Source organism: Leptonychotes weddellii, chromosome 14 (assembly GCF_054177405.1).
Source record: "Leptonychotes weddellii isolate Sample4059 chromosome 14, ASM5417740v2, whole genome shotgun sequence".
Classification (NCBI taxonomy): Eukaryota; Metazoa; Chordata; class Mammalia; order Carnivora; family Phocidae; genus Leptonychotes; species Leptonychotes weddellii.
In genome coordinates, this window is record NC_138382.1 from 1,280,672 (window position 1) to 1,289,858 (window position 9,187).

The 9,187-nt window shown below is 50.8% G+C and overlaps 1 protein-coding gene across 4 annotated transcripts in view; it reads left to right on the forward strand.

The window, feature by feature from the left end:
* The window catches only part of PTPDC1 (protein tyrosine phosphatase domain containing 1), a 75,022-nt gene extending 67,415 nt beyond the window's left edge, over positions 1-7,607 (forward strand). For all 4 annotated transcript variants that reach the window (XM_081802721.1, XM_081802719.1, XM_081802720.1 and 1 more), the window contains one exon: positions 6,223-7,607. The gene's annotated coding sequence lies outside the window, so the exon portion shown is untranslated. The remainder of the gene's footprint in view (positions 1-6,222) is intronic.
* The last annotated feature ends 1,580 nt before the right edge of the window (positions 7,608-9,187 follow it).

The window sequence follows — 9,187 nt, forward strand, 5'->3', positions numbered from 1 at the left end:
GGCGCCAGGCCCCGGCGGACACAGGACATTCAGAGAAGATGAGAGTGCACAGAGCAGGGCATCGCAAGTGGGGAGGGCATCCTGGCAAGAGGGGGCGGCAGATGCCGGGGCCCAGGGGAGGGGCCCACACCTGGAGATGCTGGGGCTGGTCCGTAGGAGAGAGACTTCAGTGGAGGACGTGGGATGTGCTCTTGGGAGGGCAGGTGAGGCCCTATTGGAGGGGGTCTTACAGGTCATGCACAGGGCGCTGCGTTTTGACCTATGGGCAGTGGGGAGCCATAATCCACACCACGCATCCGGTGGGACCTGATCCCGAGCTAGAGCGCAGGAACCACAACTGGAGCTTATCCAGGTCCCTTGGGGATTTGTGGAGGGAAGGAAGGAAGAAACGCAGGCGGAACAGATTGCAGGAGACGGGGCCGTGGAACAGAGGGCAGCCTGGGTAGGGGGGCCCGGCCCCCAAACAGTCATCAGTCAGACATGGGGGCGGGTGACGGGCTGCCGGCCTGGGGCAGCTTTAGAAGCACCAGATGCTTGGATTTATTTATGCTTTTCGTTTTTCAACTTGGAATTTTCACTTACTTTGTATTTGTTTTAAAGTCCTCTCAAAGTAGTACACACCAGGCTAAAAGGTCAACCCTGGAAAAGATGGAGAGTGAAAGTCACGGCCTCTGCTCCGTGTGCCCCCGCCCCAGGCCCACCGAGGCAGCCCCTTGGAACTTGTTCTGGAGAGTTCTTCCCGGGGCGGTCTCACAGTGCTTAACGTGCTCATTCTCTAATGTCCCTTTAGGGCCAGCTGTGGCCACGGCTGATGTTGGCTCCCCGTGCGGGCGGAGCCCCCGTCCGGGTGGCTTCACCCCACCTCTGGTCCCCCAGTGTGGTTCTAAGTCACATGCTTAACAGTAGGGGCGAGGGAATCCCCTGTAAAACGAGGCTCCACCAACGTTTGCCCGCCAAACTCAGGGAGACCGAGGGTGCCGCTGCGAGTCTGGGCGTGGGGGATGTTCCGGAGCCGTTCATCTTCCCAGCGCTGTGTCCCCTGTGTACGCACGCGTACGACCCCTACTTTCCACTGTCCGCCTGACACGTACTCTGCGCAGCCGGGACTTGGCGTGGAGCTCCCCCTTCGGACTCCGGGCTCGATTACCACGTTTCCTCCGCAGACACGCGTATGCAACTATGTGCTCACACGCACCCCCAGCTGCACGGGGGAAAGGACAGCTTTAGGTTGCCGGTCCGGCGGGAGATCCCAAGGTGGCTCTGGCAGGGCGGCTGTCCGGCATGTGTGTCCCGCTCAGCGTCCAGGGCCCCGAGGGGGGGCCAGGGGGGCCTCTCCCCTTCCCCCTCACGTCCCCGGCATAGCGCACCCTGAGTGAAGGTTTGCTCAACAGGTGGATTGTGACCGTGGCACCTGGTCTTGTCTGTTGTGCTTTAAAATGTAGGTATTACTACTACTCAGGTGTGGCAGGCAGGCATCAGATCAGAAGGTAGCTCGCTACCCATGGTCCCTGAGGGTGGACCTGCCGTGGGGGGCCACACGGGAAACACTGGGGTCAGCCAGCGAGTACTGTGATTTCCACGGAAGGAACAGGCGAGGCAGACTGTAGCGGGTTTGGGATTAGTGGGTGAATGACCTCAGCGGGCTCTGGGCAGGGGGCCACCAGAGATGTCTGGCACCTGGTGCTGGGCGACCAGGGCAGGCGCAGTGATCGGGTGGCAAGAGCTGACAGAGGCCACAGTGTGGCTCCGCGTGGGTTGTTTGAATGTGGAGGCAGCCCCCAGGTGAGCCCCTCGCCATCTCCAGGCGTGGCCCGTCCCTCCAGGGTCTGCAGGGCCCTAGACGCCAGAGCATCGAAGGCAGCAAATGAGAGATGGAGTTAATACACTTGGGTTCTCAGTGCCTAGTTCAGGCATCCGCTCCTCAAGGCTGCAACTCTGGTCTTCGCAGTCACCCCCGGAGACCTGGTTCCTCCCTGTCTGTGCTCCCCTGTGCATCATCGTCACCTGGGAGCGTGCCCGGGGAAAGGCGGGGCACTCACTACCCAGGAGACGGCTGGCGGGCGGTGCCCCCTCCCGTGGTGACGTCACAGTGGGCGATGGGCACTTGCCACAGGCTCGTGCCTCTGTGTTCTAGCTCATCTCTCTGAGGGGAAGGCAGGGGGACATCCTGGGAGGTCTGAGGAGGCACCAGAGATAGTCCACACCACAGAGCACAGCCAACTTGCTCAAATGTGCGAAGAGCATGGGGAGGCCACGAATCTGGTACCCAGTTACAACTTTAGTTTATTCTTGCCAAGCTGCCCAATCTGCCAAATTGCTCAGCAGCCTTAGAGTTGAAATCAGGTGTTTGCTCAGGAGTATAGCAGAGATTCCTTTCCAGAAACATTCCCGCACCCACACTGACTACCCTTCACTCCTCGCACTGGAGCCCAGGGACATCACCCTGGTGTGTGTGGCATCAGCCACGCAGCCCGCAGCAGGATTTAGGGGACCACAGAGAGAAGGGCTCAAGCAGTCACACTGAAGTAGCAGCATCTTCAGACTTAGGAGGATTTGGCTACCCCTCATCATCCCAATGACAGAGGGTGGGGGAGGGGGACCAGCGAAGCTGCCAGCCCTCCTGCTGGTTCCTGCGCTGTTTGCAGAGCTGAGCGTGTTGTTCACACGGGACACACAGGAGCCCTCACCGCGTTCCGTACAGTGCTCGAAACGTCGTGCACTTCCATGCGCATGTCTGCAGCACCGCGAGGCAAAACCCTGTGTCCTCTGCACCCCATGCCCCAGTCAAGGGACCTTCAAAGGTAATCTGATGCACGTAGTCTTCCCCTTTGGTACAGACTTGAGGACAACTCGTGTCAGATAAAACTCAGGTATGAATTGGACATAATGCCAGTCGGCTCTAGTTCTAGCCCATCTGATGCCCTCAACAACCCCGGACGGCCAGGGTGCTCCTTGCTTTGCAGATTACGGAGCACAGCCCACCAGCTTTAGGCTGCTTTGTTAACTGCGGGGCATGAACCAAGCTGGTGATTTCTTTGGAGGAGGTCAAGATGATTCCCTGGTCTTCATTATTTGGCTCTGGTTTGAAGCTCGTGGCCAATTCCAGGAGCATAGACGTGGCCCCGAGAGATGGTCTCGTGGTGCCCGGGCTCCTGGCTCTTCAGCGCAGAGTGCTGGGGGTCCATCCTCATGGAGCAGGGTGTCCCTGTGATGTCAGCTTCAGCAGACCTCCTGGGCCTCCAGGCCGCTCCAGCCTCTGCTATTCCTTCAGTGGTCCCTCCTCCTGCAGGACATGGTGGCAGTCTTGGGCAGGCTGGCCACACCAGTAAGAGGGCTCAAGAGAAGACTCTGCTGTTCACTGTTGCTGTTTGGACTCTGCCTTTGAAAATCAGTTTCGTCTACCACAAATTCTCAGTGGTTCTGCATCATGGTCGGTGGTAATCTCCCCTGCCGAGATGTGAGTGGCTCGTCCCGAGCCCCCCACTAGTGGAGGGAAAGTGAAGGGTCCTCTCTCCTTCCATCTACCTGGCGCTCACCGTGAGCCTGCAGTGGACTTGACGTTGTGGAGGCCCTTACGCTATCAGTAGCTACCACCGAGTGGCAGGCACCTCACCAAGCACGCCACGGACGCTGCAGCCAGTCCTGACAAGGCCCAGGAGGCTGTGGCGTGGCAGAGTGGAAGGGACTTTGCTCTTCTAATCCCAGCGCTGCCCCTTTCTGGTGTGTGCCGTGGGCGTGTTACCCAGCATCTTGGCCCCTTCCCAGCTTCCCTGCACAATTACCATCTAACGCAGTCATGAGGATTCCATGGAGCACCCAGTGTGGTGTGTTTTTGCTGAATGACCAATCGAGCATCCTCATGCTACCATCACCTCTGTCCTCCACCTGGCGTCCTGTGCAGGTGACCCTTGATACCTGCTTCAGAACACATTCCACAGATGTCACTGGCCTGGGGCATGGCGGGTCCTGAGTGCACAGAGCTGGGACATGGAGGGAAAATGCATCAATCAGATGTGCCTCAGTGATGGAGAACCAATACGTGGATGTGGAAGCTCTTTGGGGACCACAGGTCTCACCAGTTGGCCAATAAATAAAATCTTATTAAAAAACGGAAACAAAGTGCTGAAAACCAGTGATGAAGAGAAAACCTTAAAAGTGACCACAGGGGGAAAAGATGTTCCATACAGAACAAAAATAAGGATGACATCCGATTCCTCATTGAAAACAATCTAAGCAAGAAGATAGTGGAGCAAAATTTTAGAAGTATGCATTTAAAAAAATAAAAGTCAATCTAGAATTCTATATCCCCTGAAAATATCTTTCAAAAGTGAAGGCAAAATAAAAACCTTTTCAGACATACAAAAGTTGAAAGTATTCCTCACCTGCAGACCCACACTTGAAGAGATGTTAAAGGCAGTCCCGTCAAGCAGAAGGAAAATCTGGATCCACACAGAGAGATGAAGAGCACCAGAAATGAAGCCAACACAGAACTTCCAAAGATTTTTCTTGTATTACTTAAATCTCTCTAAAAGATAATCAGTTTTAGGGCGCCTGGGTGGCTCAGTCATTATGCGTCTGCCTTCGGCTCAGGTCATGATCCCAGGGTCCTGGGATCGAGTCCCACATCGGGCTCCCTGTTCAGCAGGAGGCCTACTTCTCCCTCTCCCACTCCCCCTGCTTGTGTTCCTGCTCTCGCTATCTCTCTCTCTGTCAAATAAATAAATAGAATCTTAAAAAAAATAAAAAAATAAAAGATAATCGGTTTTAAAACAACGATATATCGTGGGGTTTACAATATGTAAAAGTGAAATGCAGGACAAGAAGAGCACAAAGGCCAGGAGGGACAGGGTGGGAGGGCGCTGTATGTATAAGGGCTGCAACATCCTTGGAGGCAGACGGGGATAAGTTAAAGATAAATATGATCAGCCCTAAAGCAACCACTAAAATGGCAAAGACAGAGTTATAGAGAATAAGCCAGCAATGGAGATAAAACAAGATCACAGAAAAATACTCAATCCTAAAGAAGGTAGAAAAAGAGGAAAAAAGGAACAAAAACCAGATTGGGCAAATGGAAACAAATAGCAAGATGATAAAACTCAAATCTAGCTACGTCAGTAACTCAAATCTAGCCATGTCAGTAATCACATGCAATGAAAATTATCTAAATCCTTCAATTAAAAAGGTGATTATCAGAATGGATTAAAAAATCAAGACCCAACTGTATGCTGCCTGTGATAAATACACTTTAAAAAGGAAGACACACACAAACAGGTTAAAAGTAAAAAATGGGAAGAAATAAGTCATGCTAACATGAATCAAAAGAAGCTACAGGGGCTTTATCAACATCACAAAAAGCAGATCTCAGACCAAATAACATTATCAGAGGTAAAGAAGGTCACCTCATTTTTTAAAAAAAGATTTTATTTATTTTGAGAGAAAGAGAAAGTGGAGGGAGGGGCAGAGGCAGGGGGAGAGAAAATCTCAAGCAGACTCCACACCGAGTGCAGACCCCAACTCAGGGCTCGATCTCACCACCCTGAGATCATGACCTGAGCTGAAATCAAAAGTGGGACGCTCACCCGACTGAGCCACTCAGGCACCCCGAAGGTCACTTCATTCTGATGAAGGAATCAACTAATCGAGAGAACATAGGGGTCCTAAATGTTTGTGCATCTAATAAGGAGGCTTCAAAATATATAAAGCAAAAACTGATAGAAGGCCCAGGAGAAATAGACAAATCCATAATTTTCAATACCATTCTCGCAATCGCTGGCAAAACAAGTAGGCAGGAATTCAGCATATACACAGTAGACTCAGACGACGGCACTGGCCAGACAACCCTTCACCACTCTGCCCAGCAACCGCAGAGTGCACAGCTCGCCAAGACAGACCATGGAGCAAGTCTCGCTAAATCACACCAAGTACTTCTCTGACCACAATACAGTTCAATTAGAATTCAGTGACAGAGATCTCTGGGACGCCTCCAAGTATTTGAGAGCACAGAGCAAGGAAGAAACCAAATGGAAAGCACTAGCTGTTCTGAACGGGATGGAAATGAAAACACAATGTTCACTCTTGAACACGTCCCACTTGGCCATGGGATGGTGTTACATCAATGTGGTGGTGTAGTCCCTCCCCTAACATTATATTTACTGTAATTGCACTGATATGTCTAAGTAATATTTGTTTGTAAATTTTGTTCTTTCGATATTGTCTTCTCAGGATTGTGTCTCAACATCCTACTTGTTTCATAAAAGGCGCTTCAAAGTCCTCCATGTTCTGTGCTCTGGAACAAGTTGAAGATTTGATAGAATTCTTCTTGGGAACAACGGGGCCAGGTGATTCTGAGTGGGATAGTCTCTCAATAACTTTATTTTGTTGGTACAGAAACTATTCTCCTCAAGCTTTCTCTCTCCAGTGGGGTCAATTATGTTAAGCTGTTGTTTCTTAGGAAATTATCCATGTAAAATTATCCAATTAAAAGTAGTCTTCTATTTTAAAAAATATTCATTTGATTCAATGGTTATTTCTCCCTTCTCATTTCTTATTTCATATATTTTTATTTTTTCTAGATTAATTTATTCAGTGCTTTGTTTATTTTGGTGTTATTTTAATCAATATTTTATTTTGTTAATTATAGTATTGTTTTTCTATTCTCTAGCATTTCTTTTTTTTTTAAGGTTTTATTTATTTATTTGACAGAGGGAGAGGGAGCACAAGCAGGGGAAGCAGCAGAGGGAGAGAGAGAATCTCAAGCAGACTCCCTGCTGAGCAAGGACCCCGACAAGGGACTTGATCCCAGGACCCAGAGATCATGACCTCAGCCGGGGGCAGACGGGCAGATGCTTAGTGACTGAGCCATCCAGGTGCCCCTCAAACTCAACTCTAAGAAAACAAACAATCGAAATAGGCAAAGTATTTGTACAGACTCTTCACCAAACAGCACATGAAAGGATTCTCAGCATCACCGGTCACAACGAGATCCCACGCACACCATTAGAAAGACAAGGCCACACCGAGTGTTGGCAAGGATGCGGAGGAAGTGGGGCTCTCGTACATGGTCGCAGGGAACGTAAAATTGTACAAACACTTCAGAAAACAGTTTGGCTGTTTCTTAAAAGGTTAAACATATGATCTACTCATTCCACTCCTGGGTCTCAATACCCAAGAGGAAAGGAAATGTATATGCCTACAAAGACGTGCCCACAAACGTTCATAGTAGCTTTATTTATAATAGACAAAAACTGGAAACCATCCAAACATCCAGACGAATGCATAAACAAACGGCTGCACACAACAACCTGTAAATGAGTCTGAAAATTGCTGTGTGAAAGAAGGCAGACAAAAAGCGAGCACGAATCCATTTATATAGAATCCTAGAAACTGTGGCGTCGCAAGCAGTTAGAGAAGGGAGGGCAGAGATTGCTGGGGAGGCACTGGAGGCGCGAGGGGGGAAGGCAGGTGATGGTAAAGGGGCGCCGGACAGAAGGGCTCGCCCCCCTGGTTGCGGTGATGGCTTCCCCTCATCCAGTAAGCTTCAAAACCTACCAAATTGTGTAATTTTCCCGTGTCAATTATACTCAATAAAGCTGTTTTTAAAATTTAAAGGATGTTTTGAAGAGCTGCGTTTATCGCACTCCTCCGAGCCACCGCTTTATCAGCCAAGAAAGCATCCACCTCCCTCTGTTGTTCCCTTGGGTGTTTGTGTCTGTTGGGTGCCCGTTGGGGGCCTGACAGAGGGCGTCCGACAGTGAGCAAGACAGGGGTCCTGCTCAGTGAATTTAAGGCCCTGCTGGACGGACCGGTGGGTTTGGGTCATTAGTATCTCAGTTATGTTAAAGGAACAGGGACGTGTTACGCTGAAGTTCAATGGTGGACAAACTCGGGTAGTTTTGAGAGCTGGCCCCATGGTCCCCGCTGAGCGGGAGGGCTCTGCTCCAGGGCACCTGCTGGTTTCACTCCCAGTTCGCTCCGCGGCCAGAGAAGCCAGTTGTGTTTTAAATGAGATCCAGGGCTGGAGAAATAAGCAAGTCTGCTCTCTTGTGAGCTTCTCCATGTGAGTTGCTGTCGCATTACAAAATAATTTTACTGCATCACGTATTCCTTATCATAAAAACAGAGATTCAAATGACTCACTCATTTTTGGAATCTGTTAAATTTTTTGTTGTTGTATTTGTGGTTCTGTTCTCTATAAAGCCTAAAATACTTAGAAAATACGTCATTTTATATTTATTTATCACAAAATGGATCATTTTACAAATGTAAAAAAGTCCACAATTTGTAGCATTTAATATTTCTTGTATAGCACAGAACTGCAAGTTTTCTTGGAAGCCAAAGAACAACCAAAGTAATATTAAAAACTCAAAAGAAAGAGAAAGAGATATTTAACATCTTGCAAGACCCAGGTGGGTGAAGGATACAGACGAGCTCACTGGCCTGCTCTTCATCCACTTTGTTCTCTCTTGCCTGTGGGAGCCACCATCCCAGAAAACCCTCATTTCCATGGCCCCAACACTTTGTGGACTGGTGGGAGTGGACGTGGCCTTTCCTGGCCGTCCCCACTCGTGCAGCTCCCCGGGCCCCTGGTCAGCCATGCTGCGCTCTCTGATGACCCTGGTGGTGCGCAGGCCTCCCCGCGGGTCCCACCCTCCTCATCTCTGGCCTGGACCCTGCAGTGGCTCCCACGTGGGCTCCTCATGCCCACACAGCCCCACTAATAGCCAGCGCTTTAGCTCATACCATTCCCTTGTTCAAAATCCCCACTTGGTGGCGGGGGTCCACATACTGGGAATAAATCCAAGGCCTGGCCCCCCTGCCTCTCCAGCGCCGCGTCCCCACTCTGAGCCCAGCTGTGTCTCAGCCTCAGTGCCTGGCCGCTCCTCGGACGTCCTTTGTGCTTTGTGTCGTAAGACCAGTGCTTGGCCATCATTCGGTCCTGCCTCTGAGGACAGCTTCTCTGAGATGCCTTCCCGGACCACCCCAGGTCAACAGCCGCCTGCCCCCTGGGCGCTCCGCTGCTGTGCCCACCGCGCTCCATGTCCCTTCATCTTTCTGCAGTGTGTCTGTCAGGGCCACGAGGCGGCCCGCGGGAAGATTACTCTAGCGGGTCAAATAAGGCCTCAACACACACCGGGCGGGCTACCGGGGGCGATAGGGAGGGCAGGCATATCTATTTATCAACTAAACT